This window comes from Diabrotica virgifera, chromosome 9, assembly GCF_917563875.1.
Source record: "Diabrotica virgifera virgifera chromosome 9, PGI_DIABVI_V3a".
NCBI classification, from domain to species: domain Eukaryota; kingdom Metazoa; phylum Arthropoda; class Insecta; order Coleoptera; family Chrysomelidae; genus Diabrotica; species Diabrotica virgifera.
The window spans coordinates 45,143,688-45,166,306 of record NC_065451.1 but is presented as its reverse complement, the minus strand read 5'-3'; positions in this window follow the sequence as shown (position 1 = coordinate 45,166,306).

The window sequence follows — 22,619 nt, the reverse complement described above, 5'->3', positions numbered from 1 at the left end:
GGCGCACGTACGGGTAATGGTCTGAAGTTTTTGAAGAAAAAAATAGTACGCCACTGAGATATGTCAAACTAAAAATCATTTTTGAATTCCTCGTTCAATTTACGACAAAAAATCTTTCTTTTCTTTTTTTCATACGGGGCGCTGTTTTTATACAAAAAAATAAAACATCTTAACGCTTACCAAGTATTTGAGGTAGTTTCCATAATGCATAGAAACTTAGTTCAAATACTTTCTAAACGTTAAGATATTTAATTTTTTTGCATAAATACGGCGCCGCATATGAAAAAAGGCAAGAAAGATTTTTTGTTCTAAATTGAACGAGAAATTCAAAAATGATTTTTAGTTTGACATATATCTCAGTGGCGCACTATTTTTTTCTTCCAAAAATTCAGACCATTACCCGTACGCGCGCCAATGATGAATATAAAATTTTTCTGTTACCTGTAAAGGAGATCATTTTAAACATTTCTGTAGCTTTGCACCTAGTTGAAATGGTATTAGTAATATTTTCTGTTATTGTTCTAGTTTAGTATTATTATATTGGATAGTTCTTGATGATGTATTAAGAAATGAAAAATATGCGCCAAGATGTTTTATTTTTCTGCATAAAAACGGTGCATCATATGAAAAAAAGGCAAGAAAGGTTTTTTATCATAAATTAGACGTGAAATTTAAAAATAATTTCTAATACGAAATATCTCAGTGGCGTACTATTTTTTTCTTTAAAATAATTCAGACCTTTGCCCGTAGGCGCGCCAATGATGAATACAAAATTCTTAATTGTATGTCATAAAATTCGTAATAACTACCTCCTAAAACTCACCAAATTTCATTTTCATAGCTTAACTGGTCTTAGAGCAATAAATAAATTGGCAGTTTGAAATAAAAATTTCAACACCCAGTATCTTCGAAACTAAGCATTTGCGGACATATGTTTATAGAGCAAACTGGCATTAATTTTTCATGTAGAATTAGCCCTCAAAATTTTTCATACTTATTTACTAACACCCTGTATATCTTAAGGATGTGGGCGCAAAATATTGGGCCAATGTTTTCTAAATAAAAAAACTAATAAATACTTTTGAAAAATTTAACGCAGAATGAAAGATTAGGTACATTATTGCCTAGGACCGAAAGTCCCTGAACACTTCAGGGACGAAAAAGAAGAGAAGTGTAATATTTTTAATTTCAAATATCTCATTCTTCCAAAGAAACTTTTCGGTTATTTTAAGGGACTTTCGGCCCTCGGTAATACTTATTGGTCAAAAATACTTATTGGTTTTTTCAGGTTTGGAAAAAATTAATGTATTTAAAAAGTATTGTCCCGAAATTTTGCGCCTTATTATTATTAAACGATATTGTGGTCAGTTTATAAAAAGTAAGTAATTTTTAGTAGTTAATACATACGTTAAAAAATAATTAACCGAATAATATATCCGGTATTCGCTTGGCATTTTACATTACAATACCAAGGCCTGTATGCAGTTAAACTTGGCATTTGTGTATTTCCGCATCCAGTACGAAAGGACTTTTGTAACTCTGACAATTCCCGCTGACGATTCTGGGGCAGCACAAGCCTGGACCCGGATCGATATTATACACTCCCAAATTTTGCACAATATGTACGCTATGGGGTAAATACGTAAAATATGTTTATATAGTAATTTCAAAACGCGAGCTCGATTGAAGAGGAAAATATAAGCATAACAATAAAAATACACGGAAGGTAGAAAACATTTTTTCGAGGATGATAGACGTTTATTCGGATAAAGTGTATTCAGTTTAAATCTGATAAAGAACATAATTTAAATAATATATTCTATTTAAGTATAAAGAGGGGAATTATTTTCGGGTGAATTGGTTTGTTTACAAAATCAAATAATGAAAGCATAAAAGATTACATTAATACACTGAACCGACCCAAAAATCCTATAAGTTTTAATTCATCACGTTTTTCTTTTATCATTCTATACTTCAATAAAATTGTGTTTTGACTAGGAAATTTTGGGCTAATTCTGATTTCTTCCACTATATATGTATTTTGAGCTGCTGAATCTGAATATGAGGTTTGCGGACAAAATTTCGTGACGAAACATTGAAAAAATATCGAAAAAACGTAAAATTTCTGCTTTTTTTTTCGCTTTTTTGCTTAACCCTCGTAAGGCGGTGCTTAGATTCTTACGTAAACAACGGTGCAGGGTGCACTTGCACCCTATCTGTATATCCATTTTTTATATGTGAACGTCGTGGAAATTAATTTGAAAGATAACTAGGACTTATTTATTATAGTACGAAATATAATTTTACAAAAAAAGTACCCATTTCTTCTTAAACAAAATTATTATCGTCGCAAGACAAACACATGGAATTTTCCACAGAATGAGCAACACAAAGTTTTTACACACAATACCGTTATGCCGGGACTTTCGGTCTTTTTTCTCTGACATAAGTAACACCAACCTTGCCCCGTAGCTCTGTTAGCTCCAGGTGGAACATCAGAAGCGTCCAATTCAGGATACGAAATTTTCATCATTTGCACCCAAAAGTCATTTTTTCAAAAAAGCACGTAAACGCAAAGAGTTTTAAATGCTGTAATGGGTGGAATACGTTTAGAATTGAATTTAATACGAATAAAAAAAAGGACAATAACTAAAAAAAATATTAAAAAAGATAAGTAAGAAAAACGATGTCTGGGATGCAGCTGCACCCCGCACCGCCTTACGAGGGTTAAATATCGAAAACAATTAACTTTCAGTAAATGGTCTGTTAACAGAAATTAAGGTACTTAAAATTCTCTACAAATATCACTATTTACTTTTTTTTCAGACGAACCGTTCGGTCTAAAGTGCAAGTTGAAAATTGCCAATTTTTAACGGTCTCGGCAAAACCCACTTTTTACTTTCGAAAACTTTAGTTTTTATTAGAATGCTGTCATTTGATAAATTTCTCCTAGTTTTCTGTACAAATAATAAATGTTAGTTCATAATATGAATACGGTATGTCTCTTCTGATAGCTTCCATGAATCCATTCCATCCTTAGAGGCCGAAAATATCTCTGCTTTTCCCTTAGAGCCCCGGAAGATCAGGCACAGATGGAGTCACAGTTTCAGTTGGTGTGAACATTTCCTTCAGATCTGTTATCTTGATTTCTAATAAACCTTGAGGCTTTGTCCTTTTAAAATGAATTATTTGAACAGCTTTCTGACTTCCATAAACCTCAGGCGCGGGTTTCGTTTTTAACCGAGAAATGGACTGGTTACGAGTTACTGCATGTTTTGGTGCAATACAAGAAATGCCACATATGACGTGAAAAGTGTGGTATCCGTCGATTGTATGTACGTTAACTGCTGTATAAAGCAAGGCAGGTCAATTTTCTGCGGATCGCCTGCGAATGCTGACACGTCCAGGCAAACAGCTTCTTTATAGGATGAACAAAACCCCAAAGAGGAAACTACATCAACCTATTTTCTTGAGCCCTACTTTTTGTAGAGAAAACGGTCAACCCTGCAAGGAATGGTGAGACGAATTATCTGGGCCTTACTGCCGTTTCAAGACTTTGAGCAAACGCGTTGCTCATCTAGAAGTGTCAGCAATCGCAGGCGATCCGCAGAAAATTGACCAGCCATGCTTTACATAACAGGTGTACGATAACGCTGATTTTAACGTACATACAATCGACAGGTAGGTAGATACTTCTCAGCGATCCCGGCAGGGAATAGATCTACTTCAGGAATAGCACACCTGCCCACGCGAGCTCATGGATTTCCCCAGCATCCCTTCACCGGAGAAACCATGTCCTATCCCAAAGCAATCCCATCTCCACCCTTTCCTCCCTCCACATCCAGTCCAACTCGCCAACACGCACTAGCCAAGCGTGGCGTTTTAATGGCTTAAAACCCCAAAGGCAAATTTTCATGAAAGACGATAGTACTGAACGGCCCTCAGTCTCCGGCCGCTCCAATACCCCCAACCAAGGTAGCGGATGGAAAAGGGTTGGAGCAGAGGGTGCTAAGAATCCCCGGAAAAGATCAGGCTACCACAAAGAACGACAAATGCATATCACCTCATACAATGTTAGAACCCTTATATCGGACCAGAAGATGATGGAACTGGAGGAAGAGCTGAAAACAATAAAATGGGACATCATCGGCCTCAGCGAAATCAGACGAAGAGGAGAAGCCCAAATTACTCTTAAATCGGGACATTTATTTCATTTTAGAGGAGAAGAAGACACTTCACACGGTGGAGTAGGATTTATTATACATAGAAAACACACCCAAAATATAACTAAAATTAACAGCATAAGTCCCAGGATTGTATACCTCATCTTCAAACTAAATGCAAGATATAACCTTAAGATAATCCAGGCATATGCTCCAACGACAAGCCACTCCGATGAAGAAATTGAAAAATTTTATGATGACCTAGAAACAGCATTACATACTACACCAGCATATTATACAATAATTATGGGCGACTTTAATGCGAAAATTGGCTTCAAACAAGATGATGCAGAAGTAGCAATGGGCAAGTATGGGTATGGCGACAGAAATGAACGAGGACAAAGACTGCTTAATTTCTTACACCAGGAAAATTTATCCATGATGAACTCTTTTTTCGATAAAAAGCCTCAGCGTAAATGGACATGGATAAGCCCAGATGACAGTGTCAAAAATGAGATAGATTTTATCATAACAAACAGAAAAGAAATCATTAAAGACATTGAAATACTTAACAAATTTTCGGTAGGAAGCGACCACAGATTAATCCGAGCAAAGATACGATTAAATGTCAATTTCGAAAGAACCAAGATGATCTTCAAAACACGAAAGACGAAATGGATTCCCCCAGGAAACAACAACCTCTATGAAGATGTACTAACCAGACGTATACAAGACCTTCAAAACGACATAGAAGACATTGAACAAGCAAATAATGTCATAACGAAAGCACTAAAAGAAACAGAAAGGGAGTGCTGCCCGACTGTCGTGACCCATAAAGAAAAATTAAGCCAAAATACCAAAGAGTTAATAAGTAAAAGAAGACAATTGACGGAAAAATACGACTCCAACTACACAACACTGAAGAAATTAAATAAAGATATCCACCGATCAATCCGAAAAGACATAAGAGAAAACAACACAAGAGAAATAACTCACATAATTCAAGAAAACAAAGGTTTAAAAGTTTTGAGGCGTAATACGAATAACATCGGTAACAAAAATATGTACAAAATCAGAAACAAAGATGGCAACATTGCCACGGATAAAGCCGAAATCCTCAAGGTTGTCGAATCGTTTTATCGCGAAATGTATGAGAGCACCAACGAAAGGCAAGATCAGCCCCTGCCCAAAATCACAAACCAGGGATCAGAATTAATGCCAGAAGTAACACCACATGAAGTTAAAAAGGCACTTTCAGAAATGAAAAATAATAAATCCCCTGGCGATGACGGAATAGTAATCGAAGCAATCAAACAAGGTGGAAATAAAATTATCCAGGCTTTGGCCAAACTTTTCACCCAATGCATTTACCAAGGAAAAACTCCTTCTCAATGGAACAATGCAGTCATTGTTTTATTACACAAAAAGGGTGACATAACAGATCTGAAAAACTACCGTCCTATCAGTTTGCTATCACACATATATAAACTTTTCACAAAAATTATCAAAAAAAGACTGGAGGCTAAGTTAGACTTCTATCAACCTAGAGAACAAGCTGGATTTAGATCTGGATATAGCACTAACGACCACTTACTGGTAATAAAAAATCTAATAGAGAAGTCTGCGGAATACAACAAACCATTGGCACTGATATTCGTGGACTACGAGAAAGCATTTGATACCATAAGCCAGCAGAAAATGTTAAAAGCATTGACAGAATGCCGAATAGACCATCGCTACATTAACATGATCAAATATATCTACCAAACGGCAACGGCTAGCGTAAGACTGTCTGAACAACAAACAAATACATTCTGTATACAGCGAGGAGTACGGCAGGGAGACACCATCTCACCAAAGCTGTTCACAACCCTTTTAGAACACACATTTAAGAAGGCAGATCTAAACGAATATGGTATCAATATAAATGGAGAGAAGCTCAGTCATTTGAGATTCGCAGATGACATTGTCCTTATAGCCGATCGTATGGATGATGCAATAATAATGTTGAACAAATTATATTACGCTTCCTTAGAGGTCGGACTAAAGATTAATATCAACAAGACGCAAATAATGACTAATCTGGTGCTAAATCGTAATATTGTTGTTGATGGAATGGATATTGAGCAGACTGCATCTTATAAGTACTTAGGACATGAAATTCGGTTGGGACGAGATAGCCAGACGTGCGAACTCCCACGTTGCATAGGATTAGCCTGGGCAGCGTTTGGTAAACTTAACTATGTATTTAAATCGGACTTGCCCATATGCCTCAAAAGGAAAATCTTTGACCAATGTGTGTTGGCTGTACTCACTTATGGAGCCGAAACATTAACACTAACAAAAAAGGTAGTGAACAAGATTCGCGTAACTCAGAGGGCTATGGAGCGCCAGATGTTGGGTGTCTCCCTGAGAGACCGAATCCCAAACGAAGAAATACGCCGTAGAACAAAAACAACAGACGCTGTCGAAAAAATCGCGTCGCTTAAGTGGAATTGGGCAGGACACGTCGCCAGATTGCCAGACAACCGATGGACAAAACGTATTGTCGAGTGGAGGCCGCGAGAAGAAGCACTACGGAGCAGAGGACGCCCACTAACCAGATGGGCCGATGATTTGAAACATGTTGTCGGTAACTGGATGCAAGCCGCACAAAATAGAGATGAATGGAAAGAGCTGAGGGAGACCTATGTCCAGCAGTGGACGCGTACGGGTTGATGATGATGATGATGATGATGACAATCGACAGATACCACACTTTTCACGTCATGGGTGGCATTTCTTGTATTGCACATGGGTGGCATTCTACCATCAAATAGATGAACTGTGAAAAATAAATAAGCAACAAGAAAGAATAATAATTAGGGGACACTTTCACGCCTAAATGTGGACAGAAGAAAATGCAAACTGTCATTGGAAACTTTGACTTGTTGAAGAGAAACCAAAGAGGTGAGAATCTAATTGAATTCTGCCAAGAGAATGACTTCATCATTACAAGTAGGTGGTTTCAATTTCCAGGAAGGCGTCTGTTCAAGTAGAAATCTCCTCAAGATGAACAACAAAGTAGAATACGACGGAATCAAATAGACTACATCTTAGTATTAAAGTCAAGTCAAAGTTAAGTCAAGGTCCAAACGTCAAAGTTTTTAGGTAAAACTGTAATTGTCATTACAATCACCTATGGCTAATCCCATATAAAAAAACATAATTTGGTATTAAAGAAGCTTTCTATATTTTTTCTCTTTGTATCAAATTTAAAACATTGAACTGTGTAAAATAATTCATTTAATTTCTAAACTGTTAAAATTAGGTCTATACCAACATTTCCATCATCTGTGATATTATGTAAATAATTACCTTACACGTACATTAGCTAATATAAGTGACCTAGTAAGTTAAGTTCAAGTGATTAACTATGCATCGGTGGCTTACAATTAGAATGTACACTATGGATTTAGTGAAACTTAGTAGAACCTCAGCTTAATAACTTAGTTAAACGTCTTTCAAGTCTAAACTAAATCTATTATTCCCTTGGCAGAGATGCAACACACTACAACATTTACTTATTTATTATGAATAAACATTATACATTTCTGGTGGTAAACACTCAGAGATATCGTTGATCCAGGCAGCAATTTTAAATCAATCACAAAGTTTGTGGTACGTTAGTTTAGATATTCACACTGAAAGCCATTTTATTGTTTAAAAATCGATTCAAGTTGTTAATTATGCTCTTTTTTTCATATATAAGTTTGAAACGTAATTTTCATTATCCTTACCTCAGAACAAAAGTGTATTAAGTCACAAAATATAAATTTTACAGGAGAGAATATTACGAAATTAAAAATTATTTTTAGTGTTTTGTAACATTTTCCATTTAATACATTAAATTGTATTTAGCAAATTCTTATAAATGTGAATAATGATCATTGTTCTTTTACCACTAAAAAGAAATTTTTTTGAAAATGACTGATTTTGGAAAAAATGGACCTAACACATTTTCTCTATGAAAAATAAATTTTTGACTGTGACTTAATATTAATTTTGCTACCTATCCTATGGCAAAAACGGAGCTCTATTACGAAAAATATCATACCTATTGTAAAAAATTAAGGAAATGTTTGGATATAAAGGACTAAAAATATTATACGGACGTATTTGTAAAAAAAACCATTAATACGAGTACTAAAAAACTACTTAAAAAGTCGAATTAAAAAAACAGAAATGGTTATATACTCCATTAAAATGTTACATTTTTTAAGCCGTACCTTGCATTTGTTAGAGGAGTCAATTTTATTTCTTTAATGTGTAGGGGGGGATCAGTAGAAGCTTAAATTCAAGTTTTTGGGGTCGCCACCCTTGTCCCCCGGCCGCCATCTTAGAAATGGTGTGCAAAGGGGTTTCGCGCTATATCTCGTAAACTACCAACCCTACAGAAAATCTAATGAAACATAAAATGTAGCAAATTAAATTTTATACAATTTTATTTCTATTACTTTTTATCGTCAAGTGACCAACAAACAAGATATAATAAACAAAAATATGTAAAAAAATTTTAACAAGATTCCTTTTGGAGGTTATAAATTTTTTTCAGTTCATTTTAAAATAAATAATAACATTAGAGCAATTTTGTAGAGGATTTTTCAGCAAGCAATTTTCACTATAAATTTCTTTAATTCTATTTATTTATATAGGTGTTACAGCGCTCCAAACTTGACCAGATTCTCGAATGCTCATAGGAATACAATAAAAACAAATCTTAGGCTTACTTTTCTATATATATTTTTTATTCATACAATTTATTATGATTTTAACATTCCTATGCTATTATTAATCTGTTTTTGACATTTCTCCCCACTATAAAACTTATAACTCGAAGCATATATAGAAACGGCCCAAGAAGTTGTTTGAGGACACATTCGCCGGTTTAGAAGAAGAATGACGCAACCGCATATTGCAAAATTCTTAAGAAAAGCAAAAATCGAATTTTTGTTATCATAATCATAAAGTATGATAAAAATTAGCCATTCACCACACCGTGGGCAGGATCTCGAAATATAAGCGTTTTTTGGGGTGTGCCGCTTGTTTATGAAGTAACATAACTTTTTTCCTATCGTATATTTTGACGTAAAATTTTCCAAAAAACTTCTTCATAAATTATATTTTATTTTTCTGTTGGTTAACGTTATAAACTAAAAAGTTTGTCACTCAACTTTTTTAAGTAAACATGAAACTAACGAAATATGATGACAAAATGTTTAAAAACTAACAACTCCCTTTTTAATGTGTTTAAATATTTAGGACAAATCCCATTGTTATCTACATACTTCAGAGATTAAACAGTAAAATTTTTAAAAGGAAATATTTACAGCGACCAAAGATACAGCGAGGTAAATTTGAAAAATCATCAAAAGTAATTTTCGGCATTTTTGTATAAAATTTGATTTTTGAACATGTTCCACCAAATCTAGATAAAAATAAACTTCATATTCGGATTCAGCGACCTCAAAAATATAAAAATAGACTAAATTGGTCATTCACCTTAAATTTGATTTTCGTGGTCGGCATAAAGATTACTGCCGCTCGACTAATATACTAGGTTGGGATAAAGTATGGAACCAAGCAAATATCTTTGAAACGAAAAGGAACAATATTTATGAAACTTTGCATGCAAGTAGAGTGACGCAAAAGCCATCTGTTGCCATATTTTTTGTTACTATTCCACTTCCAGTTTCACCGGAAATACCCCCAACTTATTTAATTTAAATGGGACACCCTATATATTTTTGCGGATTTTAAAAGAACTTGTTATTTTTAATTCATACATACCAAATTTGGTAGAGAAAATTTGTTAAAAAGTGTCTGTAGATAATTTTTTTATTAATACAACGTAATAGGAAATAAACGAGTACCATCTATACTGTAGACTAAAATTATTGTTTACATGCACTGCATGACTTATTTGAATTTAATATAGTAGGTAAAACTGTTACTGCACTAATTGACAGAAATAAGTTGTATTAAAAATGGTTCATTTAAGTGGAAAAGATCGTATTGAAATATTACTGATAATAGGTTATGGTGAATTTTCATTTTTTGGAAGTGAATTTTCCAAATCCATGGATTGGCCGTAGAGGATATAAAGAGTGGTCCGCTCGTTCTCCGGACCTCAACCCGTTAGATTTTTTTCTTTGGCTCATCTAAAATTACGTGTTTACTTTAGGCGACCAACATGCTTGCAGGATTTGAAACAAAGAATAATAATTGATGACTGTGAACTAATACGTGGAGAAATCTTGCAACCAGTGACTTACGAATTCATTTATAGGCTTGCACGTTGTCAGGAGGTGAACAGCAAGCATTTTCAACATTTGAAATTATTTTTTTGAAGTTATACTTCTTTACCGGCGATAGAGGGTAAATTTTTATATGGGAAAACCTAGCGACCGGGCGCATGCGCATTATAACTTTGTTCTGATTGGATGTTCAAATGACATGTCAAAAATTATTCAATATGGTGGCTGTGGCACAGCTGTAGTTAGATTATTTATGGTTGTTGCGTTTTAAAATTTGTGTGAAAAGAAACAACAAACAAAAGTTAGTTAATAGTTATACTGCCTTTTTAAATACTTTTCATATACCTATATTTTTGGACTTTTGGACTATTTTGGACAAGGAAAACTCATTCTAATTTGGTAAGTACCTAGTTTTTATTATAATCATATTGTAATTATACATTTGGATTAGGTTGAAATACATACATTTATTTTCTCAAGAATGCGGATTTTAGAGAGAAATCCCAAATTAGGTTCGATTTTTATTTTTAAATTATGATTTTTTTGCGTAGATTTATTTATCTAGCAGGTATGTAATGCTTTGATTTACATACTTAATTTGATTACCAACAAAAGTTCTACCAATCTTCATCTAATATATTGTTTTCTTACTGTTTTGTTATATTTTTATATTTTCTTCCACAAAATTTAAACTACATAATTTTCAAAACAATTGTCAAACAGTAAAACGTTCAGTTACCGTATTTTTCCACATGATAAATAATGTGCGATTGGACGAGTGAGTCTACGCTTCGATTACGAGTCAAAGCGGCACGAAATTCAAGGGTTCAATTCCCGATGCAAGTTTTATTTTTTTATGCATATTATGATTGTAAGTATATTTGTTATATAATTTTTTTTCAGCAAATGCGTATTTAAAATTTTTGCCAACAATTATTATCGTCCAGAAATCAGTTTTTCTTTGTGGCATTTTTCAATGTGTTTGTGTGCGTTTTATTCTTTTATTTTTTTAAATTTTTGGTATAGTCTTAAAAATCACATAATATGTAGTAGAAGTATAACTTCTTACGTGCGTACAAAGTACACACACATTCTTGTTTTAATATCTTTGATCTAACGTAAATAAATTAACCTATTTTTTAACTGTTAAGAGATTTATTTCTTGTTTTAATAGTTTTTTCTTCCAAACTTAGTATGTATGAATTAAAAATAACAAGTTCTTTAAAAATCTGCAAAAATATACAGGGTGTCCCATTTAAAGTAAATAAGTTAAGGGTATTTCCGGTGAAACCGGAAGTGGAGTAGTAACAAAAAATATGGCATCAGATGCCTTTTAGGTCACTGTACTTTCATGCAAAGTTTCATAAATATTTTTCTTTTCGTTTCAAAGATATTTGCTTGGTTCCATACTTTATCCCAACTCTGTATAGATAGAAAAGTATTTTTTTTATTGTATTCCTATGAGAATTGGAGAATCTGGTCAAGATTGGAGCGCTGTAAAACCTAGATAATAAATAAAATTAAACAACTTTATAGCGAAAATTGTTCATTGAAAAATCCTCTACAGAATCGCTGTGATGTTATTTTATTGTGAAATGAACGGAAAAAAAGTTATAACCTCAAAAAGGAAACTTCTTACAACATTTTCTCATATTTTTATTTATAACTTTCTTGTTGGGCACTTGACGATAAAAAGTAATAGATATAAAATTGTAGAAAATTTAATTTACTACATTTTATGTGTAATTAAATTTTCCGTAGGATTGCTAGTTTATAAGATACAGCGCGAAAACCCTTTGCACCCCTTTTTCCAATATGGCGGCCGGGGGACAAGGGTGGCGACCCCAAAAACTTGAACTTAAGCTTCTACTGAACCCTCCTACATATTAAAAAAATAAAATTGACTCCTCTAAGAAATGCAACCTAATTGTAACATTTTAATGTACTAATAACGCAAATGTATTTTTATTGACAAAAAAAGATTAACAATAACTTTTTGAAATACATAAAAAAATAATTAAAAACTTGCAAACCTACAAACAAATGCAGGGCTACTGCCGCTATATCAGTAATTTGAATTGTGTCTTTATGCACTAGAGTCTGAAAAAAATCGTGAATTCTCGTTGGAACCCACTTTAGCAGAGGATCAATGAATTTTTTAGTACTTATCGGATTTACGGAATATCTCAACGAAATCAAAGAATCTTCTACAGATTGATGATTTCTTCTACCAACTCTTCGGTTAAATATATACTCTTAAATTCCAAATCGAAGTTTGTTTTAAAGTACAGAATCCCAGGATGTTCTGGTCTGAATTCTGAATTACATACATACTAATTTAATTTTTATTTTAAAACGGCGAATAGCAAGAATTACACAAAAATCTTTAAAATTAGAAATTGTCATTTCATACGCTTTGACATATTTGTTTTTTCCGAAAATTTTAGCCAACTGTAACCAAAGCAATGAAGTAGATAATACGTTCTACAACTGAGTGTATACTGTCCAGCTCCATGCGCGTATGCCCTAGGCAAAAGGAATTTGTGAGTGATTTCTTTTATATGTGGATATTTTGAAAGCAGATAAAAGTAGCACATAATCATTTGTAGTTTCCGGTTTTTTTGATAAGCAATTATTGGTCCAAATAACAATAGAAGTTGTGCTTTGAGGTATGGACCAAGCATGAAGCCATTTCGTTTCCAGCTCAACCAGCAATTGATTCATTCCACATAAGACAGTTCGCCTGTTTTTCCGTTAAATCATAAATTATAGAATAATTCAATGTGAAATATCCAAACAATGAAGCATTCTTGGGGAAAACACATTACAACCTTTTTAAAGTGTTTAAACAAATCTTTATTTCTGTTTTTATAAAAAAAATTTCTAGCATCAAATGTAAGCAAGTTACGCTCAAAATAAAGTTGGTCCCTTTTGTTTTGGCAATAAAAAATCAGGAAGATCCCCCACCCCCAATTAGCAACTTAAATGAAATTAATCGTTACCACTTCACAAGTTACTTTACGTATGTTTTTACTTCTACTAGGTGTAGTGACCTGATATATACACCTTGTTTTTCACTTTGTCACGTGCTATATTTTTGATAAGAATTTTTTTTAGACCAAATACTTACCTACTTTTTGAGTTATTTGCGAATAACCGTCTGAAAACGTGGTTATTTTGTAGAAAAATTAACATATTCACTCGCAAGTAACTCGAAAAGTATTAACTTGGTGAAAAAACTTTGTAGAACAAAAGTTGCTTAGAATTAGTCATATTTTATCCATTTCCGTACTTATTTCGACCATATATTTTTCACCCTCAAAAGGGGGTGAGACTCACCCCCCATGGCAAAAGCACACATCGGCACAATATCAAATTTTTTCTTTGACTTAATATTGTGACAATTCATCACATTATGTATCACAATTGTCTTTTGAAGGAACAACGGATGATAAATTAAATTCTGCAGTGAAAATGTGATTGCAAAGTCATTCTTTGTCTAGTTCTTCCGAAGGAATGTTTTTTAAATCTCATTCTTCCTTAAACATCCTAGATATTGTAGAAATATTTTAGTGACCTCCTAAATATTTGTTCACCGTCCTTCTTCGACTATAATGTGATTCTTCATATAGATAGGCCATTATATTCTCATGAATCCTATCCTTTATCTTATTCTTTACTTTATTTTAAGATGGCTGCTTTCCTCTATTGTCACATTCTAAAACTTCACTTGTTTGCATTTTTTTAAGTGAACATCTGACAATAGATTGAGAAATATCTAGAGTCTCTTTTCTTCGATGGTAAAAAATATTTCCAATTACAATGGCTAGCTTGAGCACCTGTTCGTTCTCTTTTTCTTTTGATACACGTTTTTTCAAGATAAGAACACAAAAACTCTCTTTTTGGATCTATGGTTATCTCATGATTCCAAAATTGTCGGTAAATGTGTGCTCTCTGAGACACAAACTTGCCAAATTTTAAAAGATTGTGGACTTAATGCTTTGCCTGAATTGCAATATGCGGGACATAATGGTATTTATTGGACATAATATTGTTTTGCCCTGGGAAACGTATACACCATTTTGGATCTAATACACTTGAAGTGCAGAAGATACTGTTTTTCGCTAAGCGAAGTGTGGACTTAGTAATGTTCATACAGGGCTTCTTCTTCTTAACGTGCCCTATGAAGTCCCCTTGACGTTGGCGATTAACATGGCGAAACTGTCTCTGTCTCGAGCTATTCTAAATAGGTGTTCTGCTTTCTTTATTCCTGTCCACTCCCGGATATACTTCAACCAAGAGGCCTGCTTTCTACCAATTCCTCTGCGTCCTTCGATTTTACCCATCATAATAAGTTGAAGAATATTATACCGGTCTCCCCTTACTACGTGTCCAAAATCGGCCATCTTTCTATATTTGATGTTATCAAGCAGCTCGCGGGTAGCATTTGCTCTCTTAAGGACTGCCACATTTGTCAGCATAGCCGTCCATGGTATTTTCAGAGTACGTCTGTGCAGCCACATTTCAAAGGCCTCCAAACGGATAATGGTGGATATTTTTAATGTCCATGCTTCGACACCATACAACAGGACTGACCAAATGTAGCATTTAATCATGCGCTTTCGAAGTTGAAGGTGCAAGGTATCATTACAGAAGAATGACCTCATTTTTAAAAATGTCGTGCGGGCTATCTCGATTCTACATTTTTTTTCTTTATCTGGGTCTAGTTGTTCAGTAATATGGCAACCAAGATATTTAAAACTGGGTACTCTTTGAATTATATGACCATCAACATATAAACGTGAATCTTGATGGGCCAAACGGCTAAATACCATGTATTTTGTTTTTGAACAGTTTATATTTAGGCCAAACTCTCTTCCCACTGTGTCAATGGTATTTAAAAGGTGTTGTAATCCATTCATATCATCACTTGAAATAACTGTATCGTCTGCGTATCTGATTGTATTTATCAGAATTCCATTAACCTTCACACCCCATTCCAAATTATGCAGCGCTTCCTTAAATATTCTATCTGAATACAAATTGAACAACAGTGGGGACAGTATACAACCCTGTCTGACACCTCTTTGTATTTTGCATATTTCTGCATATTTCATACAGGGCTATTTTGAATAATTTCAGTCGAAACAGTGAATAAGAAACACCAGTGAATAGAGCGAAAAATGTTAATCCCAGTGAGCTAAAAAAGTAGAAAACTGAAATTTTGGACTTAATACAGTTTTGCTCTGAGGTACGGCTGGAAAAATGGTTAATGGTTAATTATGTTCTTTTTTCATATATGAGTTTGAAACGTAATTTTCTACAAAATATGTATGCAAAGTGGCAGAACAGAAAAAAGCAAAACATTGTTTTGTATATCAACATTCACTAAAATTTTTAACAAATGTACGACTTTGACCTCCTCCATAGACTTCTTGAATTGTTAATCTGATAGAACAAAATCTTTATTCTTGCTATAAGACTCTTTTTATAAAAGCTCTTTTTGTAAATCGATATGCTAAAAAATTTTCGCAATTTTTCTGAAATAAAATTTTTAATTTTGACGATCGGCGACCATGCTTTTTTGAAGCTTCTTTGTCTTGAAAACTAAAAAAATGTTAAGTGGTCCGAAGGAGAAAATCACAGACCCTGACCTGTTTTTATTACATGTCTAGATATAGTTAATAACTCTAGGGCACTAGTAATCCTAATGCTACAATTTGTAAAATTATGCTACAATTTTTAAAAATAGAATCAATCTCCTTCTATTATTGGTTCTTAAAATGGCATAAGGGGAAAATCGTCGCAAGACATTCGATTTCCAGAAAAACAAAACCGTTTCAACAGAAAAAGGAATATTTATATTTTAAAATATTTTCTTTATTGAGAATATATTGTGTTGTTTAAATGTCTTTCAAAGTCAAAAATGTCAACACATACTATACCTAAAGGTTTGCTTATTTCAAATGTATTTCAGAAAGTTGAATATATTTCAAACTAAACAACAAAACATTTATTTTCGTTTTCTAATAAATCAACGTTTATGGTTCAGACAGATACTTGCAACACTTTATCCGGATGTCGAAATATTAGGTTACAGAAGCTCCAGAAGCTAAAACACAAGATATTGCAGGGATGTACCCAGAAATGTATGCAAAGATTTAGTACGTTAAAAAAAGCGTTCTCTTTGTATTTGTGAGGTAAATAGTTCCGAGCTTATCACAGAGATGATTCTGTTTTAGTTCTAACACCCATGATGACAAACTAAATACACAGTATTAACCCTTAAACGCCCAAGGGTGGGTAAAAAATGTCCACCTAATGCGTATTCCCTTGTAACTTATTTATTACGTGTTTAAAAAAATTTTAAAAAAATATTTATTGTTAAAAATACAGTTATCGAATGTTAGTTTGGTTCTACCGATATTTTTAAAAATAAATGTAGCATCTTGAGTTAAATATGGTTGGGCATAAAAAGTACACCCTTGGTAAAACTTGTTACTAAAGGTTTCTATATAATTTCTCGTTGGTAGGAAGATAATCCATATAATTATCGACGTATAATTACATAGTCTACATAATTATCCGCCAATGAGGAAGTTGAAAGGAAGAATGTGGGGAAAATCGACAAATCTGAATTACCGACTTTTACTGGTATGTTAATTTTGATCTACATTTTGTTGTAAGGTTTTTAAATTGTTCATATTAATATTTTAGAAGATGCTGTGTTTATTAAGCATAAGAATCTTAAGCTTAATCCATTTCCAACAACTCTCAATAAATGTATTAGCTATTTTCGAGGTGGACATTTTTTACCCACCCTTGGGCGTACATGGAACCTAAAAAAGGTTGGGCGTTTAAGGGTTAACTTGAATACTGGTGAGAAAAAAATATCGACTCACTCAATTAATTGCAGTTTATGCTTAGCAATTTCATGTTGCGCTCTTTAAATTAAAATAACTAATGCAAAAAAATATTACCAGAAAACGGCAGTTCTCGCCAGTGGCGCACACCTACACCCCCTACACGCGACACTATACAGGGTGTAACAAAAATACAGGTCATAAATTAAATCTCATATTCTGGGACCAAAAATAGTTCGATTGAACCTAACTTACCTTAGTACATATATGCACACAAAAAAAGTTACAGCCCTTTGAAGTTACATAATGAAAATTGATTTTTTCCGATATATCGAAAACTATTAGAGATTTTTTAATGAAAATGGACATGTGGCAATATTATGGAGCATCTCAAAAAGGAAATATTGTGAAATTTGCGTACCCCATAAAAATTTTATAGGGGTTTTGTTCCCTTCAACCCCCCCCAAACTTTTATGTACGTTCCAATTAAATTATTATTGTAGTACGATTAGTTAAACACACTGTTTTTAAAACTTTTTTGCCTCTCGACATTTTTTCGATAAACCAGTTTTAATCGAGATGCGGCTTCTTTTTTAATATGTTTACATAAAAATTTTAAGAGGGTTTTGTGCCTTTAAACCCCCCAAATGTTTGTGTACGTTCCAACAAAACTATTATTGCGGTACCATTAAACACAGTGTTTTTAAAACTTTTTTGCCTCTTAGTATTTTTCCGATAAGGCACCTTTTATCGAGATGTGGCTTTTTTTTCTAATATGGTTCAAAATATACCTCAAACTGCAATTTATAAATAAATTGTGAGATCTCTTTAATCGTACTTAAAACCATATACAAATATGTGGTGGATTTGACAAATATGCAAAATATCTCGATAAAAACTAGTTTTTCGAAAAAGTACTGAGAGGCAAAAAAGTTTTAAAAATATTGTGTTTAAGTAACGGTGCCACAATGATAATTTAATTGGAACGTACACAAAAGTTTGGGGGGTTTAAGGGAACAAAAACCCCATAAAATTTTTATGGGGTGCACAAATTTCACTATAATTTGTTATTAAGATGTTTCTGTCGTAAGAATGATACATGTCCGTTTTCAATAAGAAACCTCAAATAGTTTTCGATATATTGGAAAAGATCGGTTTTTATTTTGTAACTTCAAAGGGCTATAACTTTTTTTATGTGCACATTTGTACTAAGGTAAGTTAGATTAAATCGAACTATTTTTGATCCCAGGATATGTGATTTAATTTATGACCTGTATTTTTGTTACACCCTGTATATATACATGAAATTTTCGATTTTCTAAATCTGACTGAATTGAAAATTGGGCCAACTCCCACCTTAAAATTCAGGAAAAGACTCACCCATTTATATGTCAACCATCCATTTTGGTCCAAGGGTGTGGATTTTACGCCCTTCCTACTTAGGGTCTGTTTTTCGTTCTCGTCCACAAAACTCCCAAAAAATTCGAAAATTTAACTTCGACCTTTGCGGCTTCTAATAGAAGCGATCATTACCTTTCCAACGCATGTCTAATTTTAAAAATCGGTTATACCGTTCAAAAGTTACCGAGCTCAGAAATATGAGCCAATTTTTATTTAAAAAAGAGAAAATGTGGATATGTATGTAAGTATGTATCTATGTATGTATGTATATATGTATGTATGTATGTATGTATGTATGTATGTATGTATGTATGTATGTATGTATGTATGTGTGTGGAAAAGTTAAACCAATCGGAATTTTTTTTAAGAGGGGGTGAGGGCCGATTCAGAACCGGTGTAGTTTGTGAGTTTTGACTACCCATAAGCCAGCTATAGGACTTGGTAGGTACAATACGGCATATTTTTGGCGGTATATATCTTCGGTTCCAGAAGAGACAGGAGAACAGCAAATACACCAGATCAATAGCGTTGAGTTAAGCTTTCAAATGGTGTGTAAGTTGTCAGGATCAGACATACACACGGCTCAGTATAGCCGAAAAACTGAAAAACTAAACTTTGAAGATATTGGATTTTCGACAATTACTCAAAATTTCAACCTACAAATTACGCCAATAACTGAGCGTTTGTAGAAGGGCTCCAGAAGAATCTAAAGGTGTATACCTTATATCCGGGAAAATTCGAATTTTTAAGTTATAGGCTTCATAAATATGATCAAATCTATTTCTTATGTGAAAAACTGTGTTTCAAGCTCAATAATTCCTCTAATAGCTTCAGTAATCATACTTAACCTAAGATGCATAAGATACTACTTGTCAATACGTTTCAAACTCATGTTTAGTAAACAAAATCGGTTACGCTGTTTAGAAGTTATTAAGCTACAAAGGTATAATTCAATTAACGATTATTCCCTAAATGGTTTATGTAGTTGTAGTGGTTACGACGCTAATTTAATCTGGCAACGGGCAATCCGAGTTCATTTACCGGCCACCCCAATATTTTTTTCAATATATTTCGATTAAAAAAAACATTCGATGTACACTAGATCATTTGGGAGATAATGCGACAAAGGCGACCATTTAAAAGATTAACGTGTAATCGAGAAACATTGCATTCAACTTTATACATTTAGTTTATAAATAACTTTGAAAAACTCCTGATACAAGAATAAAAAACCGCTAAAATTCGTAAAAATGAGTGGCGCATACAATATTCCTGCTACAGAAGGTCTGATATGAATATTACGTGGCGCAAAAATGTACTTTCATTTTGAGGCAAAGCAAAATTCTAGTTTTATTTTAAAAGATTTTTTATAATATTTGCTAAATTTGAAGTAAACGCGCCACAAAAGAGTTTCAAAATTCAAACTGTATCAAAGTTACTCTATTGTAGCGCGTTTTACTTCAAATTGAGCAAATATTATAAAAAAATCTTTTAAAATAAAACTAAAATTTTGTTTTGCATCAAAATGAAAATACATTTTCGCGCTACGTAATATTCATATCAGATCTTTTGTAGCTGGAATGTTGTATGCGCCACTCATTTTTACGGCGTTTAGCGGTTTTTTGTTCTTGTTCTTTATTATCGAGCTTTCAAAAAATAAATGTTTTGTGCAAATTGGCGACGTGTTGTAAAATTTACCTACTTCTGTATGGCTTAGAGGAAGCAGCAAACATTGTAACGGGAATGTTATATTGTAACGTTACAAACGTCACATCTTTGCTATTTTATTTTTAAATAATTATTTTACTTTATTTTCTTTAATATTTCATTAATAATTATCTTCTGTTCGTTTTAACTTGCTTTTTCGTTAAAAACTTTTTGGCGCCCTTTTTTATTATCCTCTATTTCCTATCTCTCTTTTCATCTACAATCTAAATCATCACACGGAACGTATTTCATATATTCTTACTCTGTATCTGTCTTTTAATACGGAACATGCCTGCCACCTCCTACGTCCTACTGTCATGATAGTGACACTTCGTCTGTTAATTCTGAAAATGGTGGTGGTAAACTCATAAAAGCCAAGGGAGCTTGGAAATAAACATTCTTTATTCAATAGACGACGTTTCTCTTGAGGTAAGAATTCTAAAAATTCTAATTATTATAATCATTATATTCCTCATTATATTCCATGCATACCTAGTTTCTTATAACAGTTTTTATAATATTTTTTCTAACGTCCAATGTCAAAGCATGTGTTCTGATATTTTAGTTTTAAATATATCTTTTTAATTTACATATTATGTGCACGTTTAGTAATAAAATGGTAACTAGTAATATTCAATCTTAATTCCATTTAATTTACCCCTTGCCATCTGCTACTTTTTGAATACTTTTTGGCAATGGTACCTCTTCTCCTTGATGTCAAACTTATTCCCGTTTTGTATTCTAGTTTTTGGGAATAAAACCACTTTTCTCCCTCCGGGAGCTTCAAGCATCCTCAAATCGCCGGCGATACAAGAACGAGGAACATGTTATCCAGACTGCAACCATACCACCTAGAACCCCAAAGCCAGTTGCAGAACCAACAGCAGTACCATTCGACATCAAGAAGCAGAGCCTATTTTACTTTAAATCAGGCCCGAGGCACTACTTAATTTTCGGGCGCCTAACAAAAATGTATTAATTATTTAATATCGGCCAGAAATGATAAAGAAAAAGCTGAAGCTTTTAGCAAATATCTGAAAAAAGTCTTCATGCCCTTTCCTTCAGAATTATCTGCTGAAGAAAAACACGAAATCACCGACTATCTAAATGTACCCTTCCAAATGGACCTGCCTCATAACAAGTTCACTATTAGAGAGGTCAAACAAACAATTCTGGAAGAAATTAACATAAAAAAAGCTCCTGGTTTCGATTTGGTATCTGGAAAAATTCTTCAAGAACTATCCGAAAAGTGCTGTAGACTTATTACTTAAATTTTTAATTCTATTCTACGACTAAATTATTTTCCTAGCATCTGGAAAGTTGCCCAGATCGTTATGATAGCCAAGCCCGGAAAGAAAACAGAAGAGTTGTCTTCCTACGGACCAATAAGTCTACTGCCAATTCTTTCCAAGGTTTTTGAGAAGCTATATGTTAAACAGCTAAAAACTATAATAGACGAAAAGAAGATAATTCCGGATCACCAATTCGGATTCCGCAATAAACACGGGACAGTAGAACAAGTTCATAGTGTGGTAAATCAAATCAATAAGGATCTGAATAGTAAAAGATATTGTTCAGCAGCTTTCCTCGATATATCTCAGGCTTTCGACAAGGTGTGGCATGAAGGATTGCAGGTTAAACTAAAGAAGCTACTGCCCCATCCCCACTTTCAACTTCTAAAATCATACCTGACAGATAGGCACTTCCAAATAAAACATGGAAGTGAATATACAGAGCTGCATCCAATAAATTCAGGAGTTCCACAAGGTAGCGTACTTGGACCGATTCTGTACCTATTGTATACTGCAGACGTGCCATCAACACGACTTACCAATGTTACGACATTTGCCGATGATACAGCCATTTTGGCGTCCCACACTGACTCAACATCAGCCTCTAGGAACCTGCAAACTAGTCTAAACAAGATCCAAAACTGGCTAAAAAGATGGCGTATTAAAGCAAATGGATTGAAATCAACACATGTGACGTTTACCCTTCGCAGAGAAACGTGCCCACCTGTTCAATTTATTAATTGTCAACTTCCACAATCTGATAGCGCCAAATACCTCGGAATGCACCTGGATCGACGACTGACTTGGACAAAACACATATTCACTAAGCGCAAGCAACTTGGCCTAAAATTAAGAAACATGTATTGGCTCATCGGTCGCAGATCAAAACTCTCCATA